This window comes from Harpia harpyja, chromosome 16, assembly GCF_026419915.1.
Source record: "Harpia harpyja isolate bHarHar1 chromosome 16, bHarHar1 primary haplotype, whole genome shotgun sequence".
Taxonomy (NCBI): domain Eukaryota; kingdom Metazoa; phylum Chordata; class Aves; order Accipitriformes; family Accipitridae; genus Harpia; species Harpia harpyja.
This window is the reverse complement of record NC_068955.1, coordinates 7,001,194-7,015,695: the sequence shown is the minus strand read 5'-3', so window position 1 is coordinate 7,015,695 and position 14,502 is coordinate 7,001,194. Positions and strand designations below refer to the sequence as shown.

The window sequence follows — 14,502 nt, the reverse complement described above, 5'->3', positions numbered from 1 at the left end:
CAGACATTTATCTTCACCTTCCAGCAGCCTAAGTCCGCAACACAAGCTTAGCCCTGACTTGTCAAACATTAGGATGGGCTCCTTGACCTGCATCCTGTTTCGGATTCATGAGCCCAAGTTAAACAGGGATTATTCCCTTGATCTGAGTTCAGAGCAAGGCAAAAAGACATCAGAGACTCTGCTAGAGCAACCCTTCTCCTGGGGACAGTCACAAAATTTCAGCCAAGCAACTTTCAGCAGCTCTGACCAGAAGTACAAAGAGAAAAATTATTATAACGTGTCTATGCCAGCTTAAAAATATGAAATTCTATTTAAAAAAAAAAAAAAGCCAGAACACAAACAACATCTAACACACCAAAAAGCAGCAATGGCAAATATTGTTAATTAGTCTGTCCTGGCCCCAGGTGGCCTTGAATATAATTTACCTGGGCCCTTCCTGCTAACACGTACCGAGGACTCTGGTTTTACATAGTTTGCAGAAATTGCAATGCGGAACTAACATACCGCTGTCATCCCAGAGCCCAGTGATAGGCAGGGAGTGTGGGGGGTCTGGAGCACAGCACAGGTACGAAATGCAGACACACACCCGTTCTGCAATAAACAGGAAACTGCATAACCAGGATCGAAAACAGAACAAGCAAAAAAGAAAAAAAACCAAACCACCCTTGAAAAACCCAGTGGCTCAGATTTTTCTAATTGTTTCCCAAGAGCTAAGCACTTCACATGGCTTTTTTTTCCCCCCTCATTGTTAAAGTTTGGGTTCTGTCTGAGAAAGATCATGATTATTTCCTCTTCTGAACAAGGAACAAAAATCCTGTTCATTCGTGTGGCAAATGTGGCATTTATTAATATCTGGGAATTTTTTCCTTAGTCGATGCCATTAGGACATCTTATTCTGTTTGCTGCAACAATTTGGAGGATGGCAGACAGTGTTTTCGGTTTGGGGTAGATTTGCCTGACTTCAGCTATCTCAAAATCAAAGGTCACAACCAGTCATCTGTTCCCTGAGCAGTCAGTGAAGAAATGGAGAGGGATCCTTCCCATCTGAGATAGGTGTCTGAGACAGATGGGCTGATTCACCCTCCGGCAGCTCCTGCTTCTGGGAGTTTTGAACAGGTGCCCAACTCTTAGACCATTAAATTAGGTAAAATTAATTCCTTTCTCAAGTTAAAAAAACCCCAAAATTATAGTATGAAAATTGCTAGACTACAAGTAGGGTATTAAGCCCTAGGACTGCAGAAAATCCCTCCTTGGTTTGTAGCACCTTATCCTTTGGAAAGAATTGCCACCCAAAGCCAGGGAGGCAAAGGATGGGCCTTCATGTTACTCATTCCCAAAACGCAGGCTGCTTTTGGGACACCACAATCCTTGACAACACTGCATACAGACTTGTTCTTCTCCTGCTTGCTCCTTCATGTGGATCTGTAGGAGTACCAACAGCAGAGGAGGAAACCTTGAGACTACTGGGCTTGCCTCTCTTACCCTGCTGGGTACTGGCATTTAAAGAATCATATATAAGCGACTTATCCAACACTTGCCCAAGGAAAAAACATTAAAAAAAAAAAAAATCTGTTTTTTTCCATATGTTAGGACATCCAACTTTGCAACATATGCACCTCATGTATGCCTTGAAGGTGCCCCATTAGCTGAAGAGTGACAGTCCCTAGCCCTTCCATGAGTCATGGTCTGCAGAACCCCTGGCAATGTCCTGGCCAAAACCAGCCAAAAGAGAGCAATTTGCGACAGGGAACACGCAGCCCCTTCCACACCCCATTAAATTTTGAAGTGGATTTGCTCTACTCACATTTTTTCTCTCATACAGACTGAAGGAACATCTTCATAGAGACCTACCCAAGCCACTTAAGTGCCTTTCAAAATGCTACTACACCTCCTCTATGTTCTACTGCTGCCACCAGGAGCCTTTCCTGGAGGTAGCTATGCTGAGACATTACCACACAGTGTCACACAAGCAACACCACACTTATTTTGCTCTCCGCTTGCTTGTCTTCCTTGCAGGTTTCACACCCACTTGAACATTTGGTCCACTAAATAGGAAGGAAGGACTGAAATCATGCCCAGACACAAACCCATCAAGGGAGGGGAAAAAAACAAACAGCCACTATTCCTCAGCTGGAAAATTTTCTTTCTCTACTGGATAATTTTTCAAGTCTACAAGTTTGAGCTGTGGAGTAATTTTGCAGTTTCGGTGTGTATATTAAACAAGGAAATAGCTTGCTCTCTAAGTCCCTGCTTTATTCAAATGAACCAAGGATGCAATAAACAGCACTTTCTTGAAAAGCAACACATTGCGCAGGGCAGCAAAATCAAAGTCAGAGGTGGCTGAACAGTGCTAAACCTCAGACGATCTCATCAGTGTTTGCAATATTTTATACTGCAAATGTGTTGGGTTTTTTTCCCAGTTGCTGGATAGCATCTCTAAACAGGAATTCTCAGCTCATGGGTTAGAAGGGATCTTGAAAATCAGCCACACTCTGTAATCTCATGTATCACCGTCATTAGAAAAGTGTGTGCGCACAGAACAAATACAAAGTCTCTCCTCCAAAGATCATGCAGCCTAAAAAGCAGATTCACCAGCCTGCTCCGGCCAAGTCGCGCTATCCCAGAGACACAATGGAGCTATAAAACCAGCCAGGCTTGTAATTGCTTTGCATCACAAATATCCAGAGCAGCTAGACCACACTGGTGAATCTGGCTGTAATGCAGTGGGAGCAAGAGCAATAAAAGTGTAGAGTACATGTGGGTTACAGTATTAGGAGATGATGGTTATGCTGTGATGCCCTCTGTGCACCACAGTGGCTCAATGAATTCATTATCCCAGATTCTTTCAATTTGATTTTCCTATACACCACCAGAGAAGCATGGTTTAAGGGGGCTCTGAAAGAACACCGTGAAATTCAGGAGAGGCCCTAAATCATATGGAGAAGCATAGTAAAAAGTCCTGATTCAGAAGGAGATAAGAAGAATAATGAAGAGGGTATTATAATCAGTCTGGCAGACAGAAAAAGGAAGCACAGATACATCCTGCGATCTTTTTTTTTTCTTTTTTTTTTTTTAATTTACAGATTGGGAATAAACTGCACTGTCTTACCAAATGACATCGAACCAGGGATCAGAAGTCTCAAAGAGCCCTCGCTGCAACCAAATTGTAAAATCCAGCATCACAAGCAGGCTGACTGCTATGTTTTCTCTTTAAATTCCTGCTTGAATCTCAGAAGGAAAATACTAACTTTTATTGGACGTCCATAGCACAATAGCATCCGTATTTCAGAAACACATAAAACACTGTGTAAATGCTGCTTGCCCTGAGGAACGCCAGCAAACCAGGGAACAGCAGCCACAGAAGATGCTCAGGTGCACCAAGCAATGCTACAATGGAGGAGAGACTCAGGATGGACCACAGACCCCCACATTGCCATCTGCCTTGATCTTCTCTACTTTCTAATTTCATCTTTCAGCAAGAGTGCAACCGGCTCACACAGCAATTTGTTTGGGAGCTTAATTAGGTCCTTTCTCGCCAGATGAGCAGAGAGGGGCTGAGGATGCTCCCCTGGCCATGCATGTCCTGGGCAAGCGGATCCTCCCGCAGGACGTCACACAGCTCGGTGGCTGGCAATTTGTTTACTTAATCAGATACAGAGTGATTCGGTGGCAGTGGAGAGGTTTCTATTCCAAGCAAGCAGAGAGCAATTAAACAGCCTGACCCACACACCCTCAATTACAGCCGAGCTGCACAAGGGTCTGTTTACCAGGCCAGTTAACCCACAATTATGGATACTTCCACTGAGGCCTCAAACCAGCAAACTTCTTCAAAAATATTTTATTTTCTAGTGAAAATAAAATGAGCACGTTCTGTTACTATCTCAGTTTGTTTGTTAAAGGCCTGTCGCCAAGTTGAGGGCACTCTTCTCAGTATTTTGACCAAGCCCTATTACATTACCTGTTCTTACTTAATTTTAACCTTCCCCAAGCATTTTACTCCTGTACTGGAGCATTACAGCCTGTTGGACTGTAAGCCTGGCCAAACACAGATCATGTTGAGAAACTTCCCAGGACAACCCAGAGAACAGATGAAAATGATGTGGGGATATATGAAATGTTTCAGCATCATCAGGCTGTTCAGAGCCACACGTATTTTCCAAAGCTATAGGCGGCTTGAGGTCAAATGCTGCCCATTCTACAACCACTAACATAAACCATAGAGCTCAGACCAGCTGGGGTGAGGAGTATAGAAATATTTTGGGCTCATATGTGCTTTTTTCCCCGTTCAGCCAGAAATACGGTGTGATGGGCATCAAGGCGCAAAGTATTTCTCAGCCACTTGGCTGACAGCCATGAGGAATGCTGTCCCAGAGGGGGTTTTCCTTCAAGGTTGCACATATGCCCCAAGACGGGTTTAAAATTTGCATTTTTACAAAGTCACGTGCACAAACACCTGATTGCATTGTTTCCAGACATATGCTGGTGTGGTGCAATCCATCAACAGGATGGAAACGGGGTTTGCAGAAGCATTTTAGACTGACAAACCATGCACTGACTTTGCAGACGACACACACAGAGTCCTAGGGAGATCAGAGAAGTCATTCCAAGCACTTCTGGCTTTCTGACACCATACAGTAATACTTTTAAATGTGCAAGAAGTGGTCGGCAGGCACAAGGTTTCACACTGGGCAGTTAATAGGAATGAATGAATGAATGACATAAGCACTCAGTATTTAACACACATTTATCCACGCTGAGTTGAAATGTAACATGTTGACATTTTGGAGCTGTGAAATTGTCACAAAAATTGCTGATAATGTTAAAACAAGAAATGCTATAGCATTAGCCAGCCAAATGCATTATTTCTGCTAAAAAAAGTAAGTGTCAAAATTAAGCCCATTTAGCAGTCAGCTGCAAAGCTTCCATTAAGCCTCAATATTTCCCCACCATGGCAGGCAGAGAGCCAGAAAGATCAACAGATATTAGCTAGGCAGGCAGGCACACGAACATCTTGATGTCAAACAACATGCCTGTAAAGGAGCAGATGTGGAGACTGGAAGTCCACTGCAACATGGCAGTCGGACTGCAAGAGGATATTAAAGGTTGTGCAAAACAGGCAGGGGCAAGCCCGAGGAACGGGAAGTGATGGTCAAAGGGTCCTCCCCTCCTTTCTCTGAAAGCATGTCTTTTTCCCCTAAAAATACTTTCCCATGGTATATTGAGCATTGCCTTCCTAGCAGCTTGTTGCTGGAGGAAAGCCCCTAGGTGACTGTCGTGGAAAGAGAAGTGCCTGGAGAGACTGAGCGGCAGCATGGGATTTAGCACAGCTGAGCCCACCGCCAGGCAAACTCTCAGAGTCTGTTACTCTAGCTAAATGTTATCACTTTTTTTTTTTTTTTTTTTAAAAAGAAATAGCTCTTTGCTGCAGAGTCAGGGTAGGGCATCTCACCTATCATCACCCATCCATGGAGCTACTCAAGGTTCCCTCACCCTGGGTGAGGCTCTTTCATCAGGGACAACTATATTTACCCACAGTTTGGGATCCACTTTGAGACCAATAGGTGAAAAGCACAATTACTGTTATTACTTTTATTAAAGGAGGGCAGTGGAACAAAATGCTGTAATTATACGACATTCCCGAGCAAAACTAAAACAATACAGCTTTCAGTGATGCTGTGAGAGGGTTTGGTGCTATTAGCATAGAGCAGCATAGAAGAATTTTATCTCTCTCCTATCTGTGTGCATAAGTGTGTCCTATCAGCTGTGCCTGCGTATAACTGAAGATACCTAAGAGAGAAAATCCAAAGGAGTTGTTTGACTGACACTCAGAGAGGGCATTAAGATGATGGATAGAGCAAAATCCAATGGTTTCTAAATAAATCTATTCTGCTAGTGTGCTGTTAGTGCCTTTTTCTATACCCCCTCCACACACAAATGCATTCACAAATGCACTGCCACAAAACTAACTGTACAATGACTCAATGCCAAAGAAAAAAGAAAAGCGCCTTTTATTCATGGCATCTCACATCAATGGCTACTTTATATTAAAATCAAGGCACATGCTTTCCAAACTTAAAAGCTGCAGTGGGGGAGAGAAAAAAAAGTCTTCCTCCTCTGCCATTAACACTTTTATAACCACTGCTGTGAGTTCACCAGAGGTCTCTGCTGGACCCACCTGCAGCAGAGGGGCAGGTGAGGGAGGGAAGGCTCAACTTTGCAAGCCAACCTGCCTGCAAAGGAGCATATTTTGATAACTTGTTAGCTGTTTAACCCTGCATATTATCAGGTGAAAGTCCTTTCCCAACACAGTCACCCCAAAATGGGAAGGAAGGAATTCACAACACATGTCCAATGAAAAGTGCTTTCACTAGGATTCATCCTTCCTGCAACCACTATACCAAAAATGTCATGAATGACCCCAAATTCTAGTGGCCACATTTTCAGAGGAGCATGGGGTAACTTGGCAGCTAAAAGCTCACCTCAGGACAGACAAAACCCCAGTCACTGACCTCACACAAGAGTTTTAAGCACTTGAGAACCTCATTTATTGAATAAAGCAGCTAGAGTGCCTCTAAGTAATTTACAGTAGAGAGTTCATTTTACCTTGGCATAACTGTATTATTTGCTGTTTCCTTTACCACTTTTGTGATGTAAATAAATACCCTCATAAGACAGGGATATAGTTACAGCCCACACTAGGTACTTCTTATTACTTCGAGCTGTTTTGGTGGAGGGAGCTCTCATGCCTTTACAGGATTCCCTGCATGGCACAGGGATGCGCTGGCAGCTTGGTGGTAGCAGCAGAGGCATCCTCAGGCCAGCGAACTGGAAACCTAGCATCCTGACAGCCTGTGGTCACGATTCCTCAGCACCACTCACAAAAGTATGGGCTGGATGGCATTACAACTTTTTTCCCTAGGTTACAGAGGCTAAAGATATAGCGGAACGGGAAAACAAAACAGCAGGAATACATGGAAAAATAAAGTAAAAGCCTTAAGCTGGAGATAAAGAGGCGAGCCTTGTGCTACTGGAACAAGGATCACAGGACAGCTGACAGAAATAGTGTATGGCAATAGTCAAAACTTGCTTTGAATGTAGTCTAAACCATGCAGAAATGCCAGGGAAAATTTTAGACTGCATCCCCCAAAAGAAGATGATACAAAGCACACGTTCAGTACATGACCTGCTGCCGCTGCTTCAAGGGGGTAGTTTCAGCAGAGCTGCATTACCCCTTTGCAAGGGCTTCCTCGCAGTAACAAGTATCACACTTGTAGCAACAACCCAAACCCCTAAACTCAGGATTTTAGGCTACTTCTGTTACTTATCACCTTCCTATTAGTTGTTCGCAGTGTTTGACCGCAGCAATTTTTTTCTTAGTGGCTTTGCTCTTTCTACACTGGCACGTGTTAGTTTTTTACCCATGTGGCTCATCCCCTCCCCTAGTTTCACCCTGTTTTAATGTCAAATTCCCCATACAAGGAAGACCAGCATCAGCCCTGTTTTGCCCTGCACATCTAGCAACAACCTAGAACAGACCAAGAGGGACAATGCACTGTTTGCTTTGCTTTTGCCTTCGGGGCATTAAGCATCACTGCAGATGCTGCTGCTGATGGCAGAGCACTTCTGGGAAGATGGCAGTAATTAATTTGTACTGGTGAGTAATTCCAGGGCGGCAGAACAACTACAGCTCAGGTAGCAACACTAGGAGTGCAAAACTCAGTGGACAGGCTTAAAGTAGGGAGATTGGCTTTAAAATTCAGATTTATAAGTAGCCTATCTTTACATCTTTTCCGTTTCATGATTTGTTTGTTTACTTATTAACATTTAAGCAGTAGCTTCCACCCCACTTTATGGGCAATTAGGAGAGCTGAGAATTCAACCTGAAGCCAATCCACAGGAGCAGAAAATAATTTCATTGCACGCTGCTCTGTATATATGTTTTTAAGGTAAGGAAGAAACATTTTATAATCTCCTACTCCCACCAAACAGCACATTTCCAGACAGCCCCTGCAATCTATTTAATAATTGTCCTACCGAAAGCCCAGTCATTAAAACCCCAGCAAACAGACACCAAATCTTTGCTAAACCGTGGCAGTGAGGCAGCCTAAAACAAAGCAACAAAAACACAAAAATACTGAACTTCTGAACTAAAGCATCCAACAGACTATACTCTTTTTGCAGGACATGATCCGTGTCAACTATATTATAAAAAGAAAATCACATTGTGATACAGAATGAGATTAAGCAAAAATGTCTTAATAGCAGCTCAGCATCTTCAGAATATCTCAAGAGAGCCACTGGGCTTGAAAGTAATTTTTTTTCAATACTGGCCAGCCCAGTGGCAAAGGGGTGATGCTGGGAGGAAGAAATAAATTCACATCTGAAGATCAAGGGTCTTGCTATGTAGGTTGACAGCTTCTAAGGTGCTGGAGAGAAAAAACAACTGTAATTAGAGAGCAGCGAGGAGGAGGGATAACTCACACCCTCTGTAACTCTGTTAGAGAGTAAAAGAGCACCACTGTTGTTACTGAAGATGTCTATCAACAAGAAATACTATTTATGCACAGAACGGTGGGCTATTCCTTATCCCAAAGCATTATAATCATGATGTTTATCACACAAAAATCCCTATCACCAGACAGCAACATCCCCACAGTCCACTGGCAAGAAGGTGACGATCACAGTGCAAAATCACTGGTAACGTTCTCCTGGTCCCAAAGTTAAGAGGCGACTGCATCAAAAAGCAACGACCCATTGAGTTAGCACTAACAGCAAGCATGCAGGATGGACAGAAAGGAGGGAGAATTCCCCCACATCCCTGAGGAAATTCACAGGGATTAGAGGTGAAGTGCAGGATGGTACCATCCACGGTCATGCGCATGAATTAATCATTCAGCACGCACCGTGGTCAAGTAATTCAGAAGGTTTCAGAAAGCAGGTGTAGAGTTATAAGCCACTATTATGCAAATAAAACTCCAAAGAAAGTGCTCACAACTAAGTATAGCAGCTCTGCTCACAGAAGATGCAGTTACACATCAAGATTTTAATGCACAGGAAGAAAACTTGGAGATGCTCCACCTGCCCCCCTAGCAAATACCAGTACAAGGGACTCCAGGAGACTGGTGGAGAGGGAACAGCATTCAGGAGAGGAAGATGTAACACAGGCAAATGAGATTAGACTTTGCATCTCCAATGAATGAGACTCCACTTTGCTCTATTAGTAGTCACAAATAAGAATCTCGCACAGAAATATTTGCCAGAAGGCCAGTCCTCTAACTTCTGCCAAGAGCCTGCTTCGTCCTTTGAAAAAGATTTATTACACAGTCAAGAATCCAAAGATCTTCACCTTCAGAATATGATTTACTTGAAAGCATCTTTTTGCAATAAACACCCTGTAATTTTTTCCAGCTCTCTCCAATGTGCAAGGTATGCCTCTCAATAAAATATGTGAGAATGAGAGGAAGAACATCACGTGTGACTTGCCAGCAGCTGGAGTGTAACATTTATCAGACGGTAATAACCATGCACTCGCTCATCACACTCAAGCACAAAAGCAGGCTGGAGCGCAGAAATGGCACTCACACTTCACCGCCGTACAGCACAAAAGGCTGCAACCTCTGGCCAGACACAAGCCACCACACATGCCAGCGCTGCAGAACAATGAAGATATGCTAAATTACACTCTGTTCTTCCTGCCATCCTCTTTCCATACTCCGCTAGTTCTAAAACAGGCTCCGAAGGGAAAGGTTAGTAGCATCTCCTCCCAGAGGAAGGGGCAGATCCAATAGGGTGTTTTTAAAGAACAAAGCTTCCTCTTCAATTTCCAACTGGAATTTCAGCAGAGCTTTTTAAAAAAAAAGTCAGTTTAATTAGTGAAATGGCACTCAAATGATCCTCACAACTCATTCACATCCACTGGGATCACCTGTCAGGTCGTGACCATGAAGGTCACAGCTACTCGGGGCATCTTCTAGCACAGGGTACACTACTCCCTTCCTTCTGGTACTCACTCACACCTAGGTTTAAATCTCAAATCTACTTCTTTCCCTTTTAAAAATAAATTTCATACTGGGTGTATTTTGTTTGGAAGTAGAAGAAGTGAAGGCTTACTTCATCACCTGACCCCCGTGCTCTGGCCTTGGGGCTGGAGGGTCTCCAGGGCAGAGACTGGAAAGCATCCAGGAGGTGTTTAAGGTCTGAAAAAAATAATAAATCAAAATCAGTGCCCTCACTACCACCCTGGTCTCTCTCTGTGACTCCCCAGACAGGTACATCTTTCAGCTGACAGATGGCCTATTCGGAAAGCATTTGAAGATCTCTGCTGAACTTTTAATGAAGATATTTCCAGCATTAGAATTAACACTCTGGGTTCTTTCCACCTGCCTCACCTGGTACCATGATACCCCTCTGGTACACGTGCAGCAAACAGACCTGAAAATAACTCAATTAAAGCATATGCGCTTGGAAAACAGCTGCAAAGTAATTATCACAAACCCACAGAAATTAGAAATTAAAGAGGAAAAAATCTATTCAACCTGGTTTTGTCCTTAAAGTCTGAGTAGCAGGACTCAAAACAACTGCATCTCCATAAAAGATGCTCCTGTCCAACATTCATGGGAAACTTTAAGGAAGAGAAAGGGGAGAAAAGCAGCAGTAAAGGGTGGTGGCATCACTGTATGGGTGACACAGCTGGAGGTTTCTGCTGGGTCAGAGCAGCTTTGCCACGCAGCAAAATGCCCTGGGTGCCACACAGTGCTCTCGCCAGGGAAGGGCATCCCAACGCACCAATGCAGCGGCTCATCGAGTAGGGCAGGGACAGGAAACCTCAGAGACTTTCTTGTCAAGGAGAAGCTACGCCACATCTCCCAGCCTGGCCCCGTGCTCCTCTCCCCCCGCCACCGCCCAGAGCTCCCCTGTGCAAACCCTGAGCCGCCAGACCCTCGCACTCCTCCATCTGCCACACCTCACACAGCGCCAGGATTTTTCACAGCTCAGGAGCAAAACATGGCCCTGCTGGAAAATGGAAACAATCAGGAAAAGGGCATCTAGAGCAACCTTTTTTTTTTCTTTTTTCCTTTTCTTCCCAACACAGGCGCAATAGCTCCTTTTTTTTTTTTTTGTGCACTTCTCCTCTGAGCTTGAAATCTCAGGATGGCTGTGCTGGAGGAGAGCATTTAGCAACTCTCCTTCTTTGGGATGGCAATAATAATTTGCTCCATCTTGCAATCAAATGGCTAATAATCTCTAGCCAGTGCTCAGGCAGGCGAGGTTCCAGACCACAGAGCATCACACTGACACTGATGCTGCGTGAGAAAATTTGCCCCATCTCCTCTCCAGCCAGGGATGGATATCTTGCTCAGAGCAGCAAAAGGAAGACTTGTACAAAGAGGTGTGAAATGATCAGACAGTGTCAAATCAGCCTTTGTTGTGAATATTACAGACATTTCTAAAGCTCAACGGTATTCCTTTGGTTGAAGCTTTATGGCTGCTCATTTTTAACAGGAGCCTCTGCACAATGCCTTAATTGTGCAGATCTGCCTAGAAACCCAAACATCCATGTTACAGGCGTCTTAAAGATGACAGTCTTCACTGATCCCTTTCTGAACGTCTCTGGAGATCGTCTCCGCAGGAATGTCTGACTGCTGCGAGAGCAGGCACAGCACGGAGCAAAGTCGCTTGGTCGGGGTGATGCCCTGCGGATGCCCCGTGCTGGCATGCCCGCTATCAGCTTGCCTTGTGTCACGTTGGAGAGTATTTAGATTAATCCAAGATAAAAAGCTGAAATTATTTTTCAAATTGCCTTCTAAATCCACCCAGCTCTTTCAAGGGCGCTACTATCAATAAAGCAAGTGGGAACCCGCCAGTCAGAATTCACGTGACCCTGTTCCTATAAGCCATTTAACAGCCAAACTCAACCTCCTGGCTGCATGGAAGCAATTGCCATTACACGTTTTTAAATGTCTTAATACAGAAATGGGGAAAAAAAAAACCAATTGCTTTATAAAGCATTAAGGCTTTCACTTTAACAATCTTTCTTATTCCCTTTTTCTTCAGCTGTGAAGAGCTTGATAGGAAAAACTCTGATACATCATAATTACTAGTAATCTCATTTTAGGGAGAAAATGTAAGCTGGAAGGGACTGGAGCTGATTTTGCAACCACTGCTGCTGAAATCCCCCTTTTTTTCCCCCTCAAAACTAGGGGAGGAGAAAGGAGGAATAAAACAGAAGGTGTAACTTCTGTTTCTGATACCAACTCTTCTCCCATCTCTATGTGAGAAAAGCAAGGGCTCGACTGAACAGACCAGCTTAGCACAGCTCAGGAGTGCAACCGAACAGTGGGCACAGGAGGAAAATCAACTGTATTGTACTTCTAAGGAAGATCAAAACTAAGGACTGCAAAAGGCAGGAGAAGAATGAGACTACAGTAAGCCATTCTGCATAAATGTAGATTGCAAATGGCAAAATACTGACTTAGCGAGGGAAAACAGACCCAAATCCTTTAAATCTTCAGAGCCAACAAGGCCAGGAGTATTTCCCTCTAAGCCCCTTTGTCCCAGGGCACAGCCGCAGAGGGATGCAGGACAGCACGTGGGGGAGATAACACACTGAGCTTTAATTGTGGGTACATAACAGACAGGTTTGGGTACGTAAGAGGCAACTGCAAACCCCAACTTAATGTAGCTACACTGACTTACACCAGTTAAGTAGGCATACCCAGTTTCTATCTACATTTATTTTTTTTCTTTTTTTTAAAAAGAAGAAGATACTATCCCAAGTGAGACCAACTCATGCCTTAAACTAGAAAGAACAGATTTATATATATAGGTGTAGGTACATATATATATATGTATACACACATACCTGAAGATAACCATCTCCTCTATTTCCTCTGCCCATCTGCACATATTGCCTGAACTTCATCTTTCAGTATTTCAACAGCAAGCTACCAGGGGGGTGACCATCCCCTCCTTTCTGGGAAAATATTTCCTTCTTTTACGTCAGCTGAGGAGAGGAGGACATCTTTATTTCATCTCCTCATTCCTACCTACCTCAGCCTGGACGATCTTGAAGCAACACTTTTTCTCCCCTGCATCCATATGCTTTAAATAACTGTAGACAATTACAAGAACCCTTACGAGACATTTACAAAAGCTAACAAAATTTTGCTTTCTTAACTTTTATTGGTTTTATTTATTTTAATTGTTTTACTCCCATTCTAAGCTGAGGTCTGATTTATTGCCTGTTGCATCTCAGTCTCTTTGGTGTTGCTGCCTTTCAAGTGCTTCTTTCTTTGCAATGAGTATGTTTAGATTATTTTTTTTTTTCTAGTTACATTATCTTACATTCTTCCAGTATGAGACACATCTTGCTGTTTGTTACCCTTATTCCTAGGCTAGGTTTCTGTGTTTCATCATATTATTTTTCTGCCATTATTGTTGTTTGTAATACTTCCTAGCTTTGTCTCATTTGGGACTTAAACTAATGTGCCATTTATCCTTTCTTTCAGACTATTAATTGTGCTGCTAAATACTTTACTAATTAAATTACATAGCATTAAATTTGAATGCTAAGTGCAATATGAAGTTCTTTATATGACAAAATTCAAATCCTGCCCTATTGCACACATCAGTGCTTCGCACTGAGTGTTTAACGTTTCTTCCCCTTCCTGCACATTAATTTTGGAACATAACAGATAAAAGAAAAATAAATAAATATCAAGACAAAATTAGGATGGCAGAATTATAGCTGTGTTTAATTTTCTTCTATCTTTAATAAACCCTAGCATACTGAGTAGCATCTGGGTTGAGGCTTGATGCTTGCACATTGCTGGATCAGTACTGGGAGTAGCTTACAGAATACAGGAATAAGTAATACCTAAGGAAAAACAGGGTTAAAGATTTCTTCCTAATTTTATCAGATCTTCTTCAATGACAGCCTGTATCCCCAGTCCAGCTCAATCTCTCTAAATTGAACTGTGAATGGGGAATATGTTAGGAGATGGCCTTAGAGAGGTTGGTTTATGGTCTCCCTCCTGCACTCCAGCAGGCACAGACATCATTGGTATCGCAAGCGAACACACTTCTGAGCATGGGGACCCCAATGACACCATTCTGGGGAATTCTGAATAACTAAAAAGTTGCTGGAGCTATAGGAGGGTTTTCTACAGCACGGGTCAAATGAATCAAACAACATTTCCAGGATGACATACTGCTCCTTACTTCAGATAGGTACTTGCTCAAACATAAGGTATAATTTGGGAAAAGCAGCTGAAAAGCTAGATACACATTCACTGAAATCTTTAGATAGGGAGAATAAGAGGAGAGACAGAAGTGCAAATTAAGACCTGAATAATACAAAATCAATTTGTATAATTTTTAAGCACAGGATGAAGAGGTAAATGATACAATTAAAACAAAAGTGATCAAAAGAGCATTTTTCAAGTCATTTATCCAATATGACAAGCTTGTAAACTCACTGCCTTGGTACAACAGGGAGCTGAA

The 14,502-nt window shown here is 43.0% G+C and overlaps 1 protein-coding gene across 7 annotated transcripts in view; it reads right to left on the bottom strand.

Moving 5' to 3' along the window:
- The window catches only part of HIVEP3 (HIVEP zinc finger 3), a 276,534-nt gene that overhangs the window by 201,708 nt on the left and 60,324 nt on the right, over positions 1-14,502 (bottom strand). For 2 of the 7 annotated variants that reach the window (XM_052811191.1, XM_052811195.1), the window contains exon 2: positions 10,111-10,196. The exons of the other annotated variants lie outside the window; for them this stretch is intronic. The gene's annotated coding sequence lies outside the window, so the exon portion shown is untranslated. The remainder of the gene's footprint in view (positions 1-10,110; positions 10,197-14,502) is intronic. 7 annotated transcript variants of the gene reach the window in all.